The sequence below is a fragment of the Gymnogyps californianus genome, chromosome 3, assembly GCF_018139145.2.
Source record: "Gymnogyps californianus isolate 813 chromosome 3, ASM1813914v2, whole genome shotgun sequence".
NCBI classification, from domain to species: Eukaryota; Metazoa; Chordata; class Aves; order Accipitriformes; family Cathartidae; genus Gymnogyps; species Gymnogyps californianus.
Window position 1 is genome coordinate 93,013,622 of NC_059473.1, and position 13,960 is coordinate 93,027,581.

Genomic DNA, 13,960 nt, shown 5'->3' on the forward strand with positions numbered 1-13,960 from the left:
TTATTTATCATCTTAAACTTTCTGATGTGATATCATAATCTTCCTTGGCACTAATGCAGTATTGCTCTGGATTGGTCAATGGTCTGGATTGCTCAGTGTTGTAACTGCAACTGGAAAACCAGGTTGATTCTTATATTTTCCTATCCTCTTCTTATTTTTGCATCCCCGAAGAACTCAGGAACTTTGTTTTGGATGTGTTCAGATTTATGATGAACACTTTGATTACATATTTGGATGGTTTAAAAAATGTGACTTTGGGATGCTACTTCAGATCATGCGTTTTGGAAATTCATTAACTGAAAGACTTTGCCCTACCTTCAAACCCAGCAGCAGCCTCATAAGAGGAAGAACACGATAAATAGGCTGTTTTCATGGCACCGCCTTAGGCTGGAGAAGGACTTAGACCATTCTTGTCAAGGGAGGATTTTTGACATGTGTGTGGATATCAGCTTGCAGCTCAGCTATTATTCCTCACTGTACCTTTTCCCTGATTTGGTTAGGCGAGATGGATTTGTGTCTCTGAGCCTGCTTGAAGAATGCCTTGGCCTTACTTGCACAAAAGCACTGTAGTAAGTCATGTCTGTGTCGTGACCTGTGTTGCTGAAGGACATCCACAATAACGCTGTTCAGGGCCAGTCCAGAGAGGGTAATGTGGAAATAAACCTGGGCTGTAAAACTGCTTGTGAAGCACGGTAGGGTTAGCCAGAGCTTTGCCAGGTCAGGCATAACCAAAGCAGGGCCAGGCTGGTGGAGGCAGCACATCACAAACTTAAAGAACTCGCACACACATGCACCTGCACACACACACACATGCGCGTGCACACACACACGTTTGTTTCACAGTAGGATCTGCTCAATTTGTGTCTTACCTAGGCTGGCTAGCTGAGACACTCATCCTTGCCCTGAGTAACTGCTGACATGGCCTGAGCCTCCGCACCCCACCCCTGCAGAGAGAGCCAGGTCTTCTTCAGTGGGGAGCAATAATGGGGCGAGGTGGTACAAGTGGCTGCATGTCCAGTGCCCAGCTCCCAGGGCTACCGAGTGTCCACATGGCTAGGCACGCAGGGAAAGGCGCTCATCTCCTCTGGTCCTGGTGTCCTGAGGTGCTATTTGGAGATTGTGTCTAGGCAAGCTGTTCCAATACTATTAAAAAACTAATTTTTTCTTGTGCTGTTCATGTGGCTCTGGACGTACATGCTGAGACACATACCATCTCAGTGAGACTGCTATTGTTACATGGAATGTAAACATAGCAGGGCCACGGCTGCTGTTCACAGCACTGACACTGTACTAATGCAAGTGAGCCCACGTGTGGCCCAGAGGCTCCAGGACCACCACTCTCCAAAAGGTACTAGTCCAGCTCCACCAGGCACAGAAGTTCCTGTGCTCTCCTCTCTCTCAAACACATTGAGATCCTTTCCTAACAGCTCACAGGGAAAATCTTTTGCTCCCAGGCTGTGCGAATAGCCAAAAGTTTGCAGTTTGCCAAGTTTTCCCATTCTTACAGGAGCTCAGTTCAATTGTTATATTTAATGAAACATCCCATGATTATTTTACAATTTTGACAATCTAACAAGAATTTTTGTCAGTGAAAACAATCAATGACTCCCACTACAGATTGACATAAATTATTTATTTCTTATATACAAACAAAAATATTGTGTCTGTGGCTTGTGGGGTAAAGTCCCACATAATTCTCATGTTAATTTCCCTGGCAATTCTGATTGCCACAAAGTTTCATAAATGGGTCAGCATTGGTACAAACTCACATCTTCATAGTGGGAATCTTGTTTCAAAGCTTTTCTGTTTGTTTGCTTTGCTGCACATTATAGACACTCTATTATATTTACTGAACATTTGCTACTTACTGGTTTGTCGTTTTGGGTGTGGTGACTCACTGTTGCTGTCTGTGCTTCTTTGGAAGTTTGCTATGAAGAAGGAAACTTTGTGCTAAAGCACTTGGGTCTTTATTTTGGACCATTAATTGGAAAAGATTTGCAGGGGCAATATGTATGTGTTACTACGTGGAGAAAAAGCAGCAAAAGACAGCATGTATGTTCTAGACCCATGAAGTATTCCTGTTCCAGAGAGAATGGAAGTCAACCAGAAGTCTTTCCATTCACTGTACTGGATTTTGGATCAAGTCTTGTGTATGTAAGTGGCGTCCAAAGGTCTGAGCTGTTCACAAATGGTCCATGTCTGTTGTAGTTACCAGAAAATGCAGGGAATGGGCCAGAGTTTAAAGCTTCAGCTTTTTCAAATCCGAGTTACACAGACAAAAAGAAAGATGCCATTATCCAACCTGCTTCAATCCTCCAGAGTGCTGATTTACCCTGTGATCCAACTCCTCAGCTATTAAAAAAGTAACAAAAACTTTGCTGGCTAGAAGTATATTGGGCAGGGACTGGTAAATCTCAGCAAAGGTGAAGAGTCATTCTGAAAATAGTCATAAATATTGTTGGGCTGCAAATCAGGAATACAGTGGCTTTCCGAACCAGACCTCTGATATAAGTAAACCCACAAACGCACTGAGTTTTGAGATGAAGATTGGTAAGTGTAGGGAGGGGAATCTTACAGGAGCATTCTGATCCTGTCAAATTTGGTAGCCAGGGAGTGTCTTAGGAAGGGATTACATGGTACAGTGTCTGCCATTGTGGGGACTAGGCTCAATAAATATATGTATATATACTACGATAAGTACACTGAAGACTGCAAAGTATGCAGGTACTGAGGGAGCTGCAAAAACACACATGATAGATTTCTATGTACACTGCATTAGCTACTGAAATAATCTATTCAAGTGCAACAATGTCATACTGCACTGAAGAACTAGCATGGGTCTCAAATTAAGAGTTATGTCTCATGTTGATTTTATGTACAATATTTAAGAGATAATGAGTGCTTTGAACTTGAATTTCCCATCTTCCCATTAAAAAAAAAAAAAAAAAAAAAAAGACCTGAAAAATTCTGTTTACTGGAGCAAACTAGATTATTGGTAAAATATTTGCGGGGAACATTTACATGCACAGATGGAAAAGGCCTGCAGAAATAATTGCATGAAACATAATCAAAAGAATTAAGAATTTGTTGATCTTTTCTTGAGAAACGGTGGTCTAGAGGACAGCTGTTTGCTATACTTGAAACTCGTTCTCCATGAGTAGTCCTGAGGAGGATCCATTTGCAACTCCAGGTGAGCCTAATCAGTGGCACAGTCAAGTAGGATGTAAACTGCATTCAGCATCTGTAGCCTCTTACTCATGTTAGCTAAGAAAATAAAAATAACTTCTGGCAATGCTTCAGATATCAGAGGCAATAGTGTGTATAAGGAACAGGAGTGAGAAGATGGGAAACCTGTTACTCCTTGCTTAAAAGTGCCCTGAAAATTATTAACGATTAATTTCTTCAAATGGAGTCCTATGATCTGACCTCTTTTATCAGTCTCAGCTTCAGGAATACAGAAACAATTTCCAGCTTTACTGTACCTTTCCAAATATGACAGAAGAGTTTAAGCTCGGGTTGTTACCAGTGTGTCCATTGCTGCTGAGAGGAGTGCTAGACATTGGACACACCATGGAGGGCAACATCTGTTTGACAACTATTCATTGTTCAGAGAAGTCATGGAGAATTCTCCAGAAGTGCAGCCGGGTATCATCACTATTTGATTAAATCCTGAAAAGTAAATTTGCAGATAAATCAAATTATGAGTTTTTGTATTTGCACTGGGTGCTCTTTATGTCTAGCAAGCACCCAGATTTTGAGAAAAACCAATAAAATAGGATCAGAATGAAACACTTTGACTTCAGACTTGCAAAAAATGCCATGAGAAAAGTAGCACTAAAGGAGAATATGCCTTACAGTCACAGAAAATCTATTAATTCCTTCTTCCACCAGTGGTGACAACAACAGACAAACAATGCTTTACTGACTGGTTAAAATAAAAGGTGACTCACACAAGCAGTGTGGGTGAGTAAAATTTTGCAAGACTGCCTTTCATATTTGACTGGTGTAATGATTATGTTGCAGACCTTTTATGGATGATTTGGAATATATGTGAGCATAGAATGAATGTGGGGGTGAGAAACAGCTTTTTTCCCACATATGAACTCTAACCACATGAATCTCAAATGAGCCTTAAAACCATAGTTCAAAACAAGCCCAGTTACACTGGGCTGAGCCCTAGGAGTTCTTTTTAGTGTGCAGAAAGAGCAGGAAACAGGAGCTTGTGACCTTTTCAGAGTCAGTTTAGGACACCGTAAGTCCTGGGAGAATGGAAGCAGAGCAACTGCTGTCTTTCACTAATCAGAAAGCCTGTCACCCATGATCAGGTTGTGCCCATATACTCCAGCCGAGTAGGCACAATTGCACAAGCTGGGTAGATGGAGTCTGTACAAATTAATGTCCGGAAAAATGGGAGTACTTTGAGTCTTCTTGCATGAGAGGCATAGTTTTCAATGGTGTGGAGGCAAATCCAATCTTGTGCTCTCAGCCTTGGACCTTGACTTGCAGTCAAGGCAGTCCCCTGGGGTCAGGATTTTCTTCCCATCTGTCATGCAAAGAGTTAGAGGAGCTTCATTGGACACTGACTAACTGGTGCAGTATGTGCAACCTTAGAGCTTTTCCTGGGAGTCAAGATGGGCCAAAGCAACTATGCAGAGGTCAACTAGGTGGCATTTCTCATTTTGCAGCCCAACACAGTCTTCTCTCAGATGCATGGTACAGTCCCTCGGCAGGGTCCTTTTACCGTCTCACTCAGAAGAGCTTCTTTATTGCTGGAAGGTGACTCCCTCTGTACAGAATAATCAGATTAAAATTTCCTATCTTCTTGAGCACAACTATAGTAAAACTTTTTTGCTACTTAGGCCAGGATGATGTTGGTGGTGTTGTTCCTCCCCATCTCTATCAATTACACAATCAACTAAAAAAGTAGAGTTTAATATGTGGTCATTATGTGTTTGTCCCTTTCTGAATAATTACTGAGACCTTGTGATGTGGTGACCAGGCAGGAAGCCCCTCTTCTCAGCGAGCAGCAGACTGTGGCGGAGCAGCACAGCCGAGTGCGTGGGCTTTGCTTCCAGATGTAACATGGCCTTAGCACTAACCTGATTTCTGGGTGGTGCTGCCTCCTTTGGCACTGTCTAGGGCAGATATCGAACCTGTAAAGACAGAGTAGCCTTGTGACGTGGATGCTCAGGATACAGCCTTGTATTTGTGACCTAGCAGATGGTGCAGCTAGGCCTGGCACACATTGGCATTCCTGGGAGAAAAAATCAGGCTTGCCTGCATCCTCCCTGTGGCTTTCCTGGTCCTGTGCTCTGTGTGAGCTGCTACTGGATCTACAGAAAAAGTCTGCTTCATAATAAGGCTGTACTCCTTTTACCTTTCTTGCACGTCTCTTGGTACACCTCCTAACTTGATTCTATTCCCCACCACAGATTTTCTTGGGGCTATTTCTCCTTTCTCCCCCCCCCGCCTCTCTTTCCCTTTTCTGTGTGGATCCAATCTGAATTTCTCCACAGCTTTAGGGACAGCAGGAGGTTTCTACTTTATCTGATCCCTGCACTCCTGTTGTCTAGCTTTTGTGAAAGAAGTGTTTGGTGTAGCCAGGGTTGAGTGTGGGGAGAGAGAAGAAGAGAACAGTGCAGCTGATGCATGAGACACTGGCTATGGGACAAAGAAAAGGCACACACTGATTTATTCCTGCCAGTAGTTATCTCCCTCTCTTTGGGTTCTCTATAGGTACTAGCACCTCCTCCTGCCATATGACCTCCCCTTCCAATTCTTCATGGGCACACCCCTGAGGTACTAATTGTGCGAAAACCAGAGCAGAAGGAAGGCAAGGAGGTCTGGAGCATTAGCTTCAACCACCCTCAAACCTTGGGGAGGTTTTTCTCTTACTATGCCCAGGCACGCAATTGTCCATCTTTTTGCAATTGGAATTGCCTAAAATCACAATGACACTTTGAAATGAAGGGTATTTGGCTCCTAGATCCACATCTAAGTCAATTTGGACTATAAGTTCCTTGCAAAAATCTGTCCTGTTTTATAGTCAGATTTTGAATTTCCTATTCTAGACATATTACTTCCATGACCTTTTAGTTACAGAAGTATAATCCAAAGTGTATATTATTTAAACCTAATTGAATTTATTTTTGGAAGCTCTCTGGAGATATACCAACAAGAAAGAGGCAATTAGTCAGTAAAAACAAAGCTTTATATGCATGGCAGCATTTTCAGTAATTCCTTCCTGCTGTACAACATATTAGTGTTCTGATCAAATCACATCATCACTGCCGGGGTTTTCCTGGCTATATTTCTTAATTTCTGAAACCAAGTAGTTTAAGATACGTTTGAAATGGAAATAATTCTTGTATATTGTCCTTGTGACATTTTTTATATTGAAATGAGTTGGGGCCCTTGCAGGGATCATCCAGCTAATTCCTCTTTCCAAGCAGGGCACCGCTAGAAGTCACTTGACGGCATCTGGATTGGATTGCCTGAAGGAAATGTAGGCAATCTTTGGATGTCTGGCTTTTGTCAATACCACTGTACATATTTAATGATGATATGATGCAAGCAAAATCCTGCTTTCCTGCTCAGCCTTGTGATCTCAAGGTCTGCAAGCAAGTTTCTTAATGCTACTGTGAGACCAGACTGTTTAATCTGTCGTGTAGGCAGTTTAAGGATTTCCATTGCCCTTTTCTCCTGCCAGCAACTGGAAGCATAGTCAGGACCACACAGTCATAAAGTCTTAGGATGTGTGTACCAAAACCAGCAATTCTAAGTTTAACATGTCTCTGTTTTGGCACCAGGTTTTTTTTTTTTTATATGACAGAACACTAATGCATGCAGAGCAGGTGCTTACTATTTGATAGTTTCCTGCACCTCCTTTTTTGCTACCTAAAAATGAAGGAATAAATAGGGCTGCTATTCTTGGCAAATCTGGGTCATATCAAAGACAACCTTATGGCTACTTTTAGCTTGTAAGAGTCAAGACAAACCATAGTGAAGGTTTCTGGGTTCTTTACTCCCCATTTTAAAAATAAGCCTCAAATCAGAGTCACTAAGCAAGCACCCTGAGGCTTAATTTTGTGTATTCAAAATTCTGCTTTGGTTAGTACATTAGTGCTTTTTTAATATTGGTTAATTCTGCTGACAGCTGCAGACTATGAGTTCCGTGGGGCTACCTTGAAGTTTGTTGCACTGGTTTACAGGACCTGATCGGATGTTCCTCCTTAGCTTGCAACAAGGCTGCCTCTCTGCAGGGGGGTGAGCCAGGGCTCAACCCTCAGCCTGGGTTCCACTCACTTCTGTGTTTTCTCCACTGTAGTTTTTGGCAGTCCAGTCTGCTGCAGAAGTCCTCCAACTCTCCAGCTAGGGTAAACGTTTTTGAGGAATTGCTGCCTCAGGTGTAACTAATGCACTTGTGGCCTTGGGAGTAGAAAGGCCCAGCAGTCACTGCTTCTCAGTTCCTGCTACCTGTTGTCTCTAGACTGCCCACCAGCAATGGTCTGTCAGCTCTTGGCAGGGAATGTGTATACCTGGGAAGTCATGTAAGTTGGAAGAAGGGATCCGTTGACTAAGCCTTTTTCTTAACAGAAATTTAAGCCATATAGAGCCATTATTCAGGATAGCTGGTGGGATAAAGAAAAGGGTTAGATTTCCTCCTTTGTGATTTCAGCTTGGCTTTATATTAGCATACTATAGTATTTTAGCACCTGACCTAAAAATGGCATGCCAAATATCGTGGCTCCTAATTTGGAATGCTTCTACAAGTATTATTTTCCTTGTCCTCTCCAATCGCACTGAGAAGCAGTTGTATCATCCATTTATTGCCAGACGTCAGCTCTAAACAATACAGTACAAGTCATCACCATCCTCCTATCACATATTTATGAGAAGCATCTTCATGTGTTTTAACAAGCTGCTCTTCTCATGAGGGAGGAACCTCCTCATATATATTAATATATTCAATAACTACACATATTTTGGCATATGCCTTTTCTATAGTACCTGAGAGACTCAACAGTAGTTGGTGATACGCTGAGAGAGTTGCCTATCAAAGTACTATCCATCTATGTAGATCTAATATTGTCTCTTCTTCTGCACAAATTGGCTCAATTTTTGGTTCTGTGATTGTGCAGTGCACAACAGTCCTGGACCATGACTGACACACAGAAGCATCACTGCAAAGCAAATAATCAGTAAAGATCAGTAGTGACAATTGTGCCTATTCTGTGAGCCTAAGACAGTTCTCCAGTGCCAGGGGATGAGGTATGTAACCCATCCTGGGCCCTGTGCAGGACAGAAAAGAAAAGTGATCATGTCTGTGGGAAAGGGATATGAATCTAACATCTGGATTTAACATGGATTTAACATGGATTTAAGCAGGCTGTGGCAGATAGGGCACGGGCTTTTTGGGAAAGGTGAGATAAAAGTGATGTGTGAATCCAGCAGGTGAGATGTATTTCTGTTTAACAGAAACAGGTACCAAACAGGCCCCTTGAGATGTTTTGGGAGTTTGTAGAATTGGATAGACATCTTTTAAATTAAACTTCCAGTCCTGTGTCTTAAAAAAGCTATCATGTTCTCTCTCTTTCCACACAGAAATATACATACACACACATGCACACTGTATTTTTTATACAAATCTATATGTGCATATACATACACACTGAAATGTCCTTTTATTTTATGACTAACAACAGATAATTAACAAAAACTTTGAGCTGCTGAGCTAAGGAATGCTTGTAAAAGCACTATCATTGTTCAAATACAAAATTATCACAGGATGTGGTTTTCAAAAGGCAGTGAGGGATAAGGTTTGACTATCCTGAGTTATGGTTCTCCGTTTGCATGGTACTTTACATTCTACTTTTAAAAAGTAATCTTGTCTCCCTGAGTTTCTGAGCTAACATTCACCTCAAAAGCAACACAAATCTACATAAACTGCCATGTTATCACTACCTAGCACTGCTGTTTTGCATAATTATGTAGGTTGAAACCTAGAAGCAGCTCACAGTATTATTGCTCAGATCACCTCCTACAAGCTAAAGGATGTTACCCAGTAACTAACATATGTTCATGTCCCATCATTTATTGAAATACTTCCCCAGACTTCTCCATGCGCAGATCAATTTCATTTGCTTAAAAAATAAAGCAGCTTAAAAAAGAAAACAAAATGTCCAGCAGTTGGAAATTAAAATCAAGTAAACCCCGGTGACACTATTGACTGTGAAGGAAACTATTAAAATACCATAACTAAGGATGTATAATCCGTCACAATTAAATCTTTAAGTAAAAGCTGTGTGGAAACATATGATCTGGTTCTGAGAATCACCCAATGAAGATCCATGAGCAGAATAGATAGGCAGTCATGAGAGAAGAAAGGGTAAATGGATGTCTCTGTCCTGGCTCAGATTTTCCAGGTTTCTTGGCAAACCGTAAGGTAAGTTGGAGCTATTATGTTTGCTATGAGTATTGTTTTTGCACCTAATGGCACATTATCTGGACTTGCAATCACCCATATGATCTAGGGATTGGGCACAGAGAAGAATATGTGACATACAGTTAATTAATATCTAAGGTATCCCGCATGACCTGCCCTGACGTGGAAGGATAACGGACTTGAGAGCACCGTGTGAGTGGGAAAAAAGTTCAAGCCCCTGTGTCAGAGAGAGAGATGGCTCACTATATCTTCTGCAAGGGTGGTGGGTTAACCCCTTTTCTGCATGTGAATCTAGAGGGCTGCCCCGTGGGCTCAGGGTCCCAGGGGTCCCTCTGAAGTTTGTGTAGTTCCTTCACAGAGGCCTGAAGTCCTGGGATTACGTCCAAAGGCCTGTGTCACACATGGGAAGCTGCTTTCCCCAAATGGTCATCTCTATAAGCAAAGGAGGGAGACATTCTCCTCCAGCGACTGATTTGTTGCATTTCAGTTTACTGCTTTCAACCCCTTCTCTCCTGTACAGAAGGGTTCTGGGGTTGCTGGATGAAAATTAGCTTTTGGGAATACTTCTTTTGGCACCTCATTTCACTTCTAAGCAAATAGTCTGAGATGGCAGAGTTTTTCACTTTCATTAACTCTGCTAACCTCTCCGGCTGACAAGTTTAAGCACTTGCATTGTTAAGAGCAATTGTTTGGTCTGCATCTGTATTGTTCAAACAAAGTCTGTATTGTTAGGAGCAATATTGTTCAGAGCAAGCAAACATTGCATTGACCTCAGAGGAAGTCTGGAAAACACTCTTTTGGATAAAACTGCATTTTTACATGTGTCCAGTGTTTTTGTCTTGTTCCAAGTTTGTTTTACCATGACGAGTCATCGTGGTGGCATAAGGAAGAGGAGGAGCCAAAACACATGCCTCTTGCTACAGAAGTTTCATAGAATCATAGAATGGTTTGGGTTGGAAAGGACCTTAAAGATCATCTAGTTCCAACCCCCCTGCCATGGGCAGTGACACCTTCCACTAGACCAGGTTGCTCAAAGCCCCATCCAACCTGGCCTTCAACACTTCCAGCGATGGGGCATCCACAGCCTCTCTGGGCAACCTGTTCCAGTGCCTCACCACCCTCACAGTGAAGAACTTCTTCCTTACAACTAATCTAAATCTACCTTCTTTCAGTTTAAAGCCATTACTCCTTGTCCTATCACTACATGCCCTTGTAAAAAGTCCCTCTCCAGCTTTCTTGTGGGCTCCCTTTAGGGACTGGAAGGCTGCTGTAAGGTCTCCCTGGAGCCTTTTCTTCTGCAGGCTGAACAACCCCAACTCTCTCAGCCTGTCCTCATAGGAGAGGTGCTCCAGCCCTCTGATCATGTTTGTGGCCCTCCTCTGGACTCGCTCCAACAGGTCCATGTCCTTCTTATGTTGGGGGCCCCAGAGCTGGACGCAGTACTCCAGGTGGGGTCTCACGAGAGCAGAGTAGAGGGGCAGAATCACCTCCCTCGACCTGCGGGTCACGCTCCTTTTGATGCAGCCCAGGATATGGTTGGCTTTGTGGGCTGCAAACACACATTGCCGGGTCATGTCGAGCTTCTCGTCAACCAACAGCTGCAAGTTTCTTTGTTAACATCCTCATTTGGTCATTTGCTGGATACGTGCAGGCTCTGACCCTTGTCTGTAGGGAGTGGCTTGGTAGCCTTGCGCTCTGGCTACCACACAGTCTCACCCAGTCAAATGTACGTCATCTGCGACTCGCCCACCCATCTACCAGCATACCTACACGCAGAAGGAAGGCCCAAAAAAGACAGATTCCCTTGGGTTTCCCTAGGAATGTAGTTGTAGAAGATTAATATAGGAAGCTGTGGCTTAAATAGAAGTGGTGAGAAGAGGGAAGGCAATGTTGTGGTTGTGGTTCAGGACTCAAGAGATCTAGTACTAATTTAGCTCCTCTGCTGCTCCCTGAGTAACTTCGAGCAAGTCACGTAGTATCTCTAGGCTTTGGCTCTCCATCTGTATGTTGAGTCAACACTTCTCCATTCTTAAGCTTTGCCAAGACCTGGTGTCTGAAATAGTGGGGCTTGATGTAAGACAGAAGTGAACTCATGTAATTACAGAGAAGTCTGCAAGTTATTTAACTGTGTGATTTAAATGAAAAAGTTATTTAAATGTGTTTTAATCAGCTACAAAATGTTATGTGCAGAATGTTATATAAGCACAATGACATTCAGATGAAAAATGGGCCAATTTAACATATACTAAAAATAACAATATATAAGCAAGTCACGGAACATGACTTTTAGAGGATCAAACTAGCAACGAACAGAATAACCATTGCATTTTTAAAACTACCACATAGCACCTCCAAAAAGTGGCCAGATTTTATTTGCTGATAGACAACCAATGAGGTTTGTACAAGAACATACTCTTCAGGTTGCTTCAAAATGTTAAACTCTTAACACCCCCAACTAGTTGAGCTGATTGGTGCAAAGGAGTATAATCAGCCATTGGCTGGCTTCAACAGATCAGTAGATTTCATTACGAAGTTAGTATTAACATGTTCTGTTGCTGTAGTCAATATACAGATTATGGCACTGATCAAGGTAGGAACAGCCATGCTGACTCAGATCAAGGGTCTGCCTAGCCTAATATCCTTTTACAACAGAAGCAAGGGGAAGCCTAGAGGGCAACCATGTGAGGTATTTCCCCCAAGTACTCTTCTGGCCTCCAACTATTCCAGCTCAGGGAATTTCCTGAGACAAATATCGTACTGAACCATAGTAATTTGAAGACTGTTCTGAAATAAGGCTGCCAACAGAGCGAGGTACATACAATGTGGATCCAGCAGTTCAGGGATTGTTGGAGGTGGGGGCCTAGATAAAGTACATCTGCTCAACAGTCTTCTCTATGCTGTTCCAGATTGTCTACTTGGCTTCCAAAGTCTCCACCCTCTATTGCTTGTAAAGCTGGTTGTGGTTTTCGCTCCCGACTCATACTGGCATTAACAATGACAGTAGTTTGAACAAATGTACATACACTGCAGATAACTGTAAGACTGCCAGTTACAAAAGCCTGACCAATGCCTCAAGGATGAAAGAACTACCTACTCTGAGAACAATTTGTAGTCCAAAAGCATCTGTTTGTGGATCTGCTGTCCTTGAATTTGTTTAATCCCCTTTTAAGCCTGCTGATACTGTCTGCCTCCACAAATTCCTGTGGCAACAAGTTCCAGAAGTTCGCTACCCTTTGTGTAAAAAATGTACTTCATTTTAGCTGTTTCATACTAATCTCCGACTAATTCAGTGAGTGCCTGCAGTTAGAGTCTTGTGGATTATGGTGAAAAACAGTTTCATGTTCTTTTTAACCATGACTATTATGACTTTGTAAACCTCATGAATAGTCCATGCTACCTTCTTCTCTGCAAATTTAAATGTCCCAGGGTTTTTAGCTTCTTACTGTATGGCAGCTGCTTCATCCTCTTGATCATTTTAAGTGCCTTTCTCTGCACTTTATTTATCTCCCCTGCACCCTTTAGATGTGAAGACCAGGGCTACACACAGTGTACCAAATGCAGGTGCAATAACGTTTTCAATAGTGGCAAAATGATGCCCACCATGTTGTTCTCCATACCCTTTCTGGCGACACAGAGCACTCCAGTGACTCTCTTTAGGCTGCCGCTGCACACTGAGCCAATGATTTCAGAGAGCTGAGATGACTCCAAACACTTGAGTTGCACATTGAGTTGCTGAACTCAGACCTGACAGCTGCATCTGTAGACACGATATACATAATTTCTACTTATATGTGTCACCTTCTGTTTTTCTACACTGAAACTCACTTGCTACTTTTTGCCCACTCACTCAGCATTTGACTACCTGAAAGGCCTCAGTAACATTGCCAGACTTGGAGATTTCACTAGATTTTCCTCTCATCAGGTCACTGATGTCAATTAAAACCAGTCCCAGCAGCAACTGCCAAGTGAAACTCTGCTTTCTCTCCTATAACCAATTTTAATTCCACAAAAGGACCTTTACTCCGGTCCTGTAGTGACTCAATTTCTGTAACTCTCAGGGCCTGAGGGCAAGAATAAGCCTTAATTGCCCTGACCAGCTTCACCTGGGGGCCGCATCCACACCTCTGCCTGTGGGCCCAGGGGCTCCATTTCAGCCCTGGCCCTGGCCCTGAGCCTGAGCCACACTGTAGGTAATCTTGTTCTTGGCCTTTTGTCCTGCTGCCTTGACTTACTGGCTGAAATTTTATTGCATTGCTGGCGTAGCCTTATCTCTAGCCCTGTCTTGTGGTTGAACCTATGCTGTAGGTAATCTCCTGCTTGATCTCCTGTTCTTCCTGGCAGGACTTCCTGGATCAACCCTGGACCTGATTCAGCACCTGACTTCACCCTACCTGGTGATCACTGGGCAGTTGATGACACCTGTTACACTCACCACCCTGGCCTTGCTCAGGTGCCGGAGTACAGTGCCCAAGCGTGAGGGCACTGCTGATGGTGGGGTCACACTTGGCTCCTGGC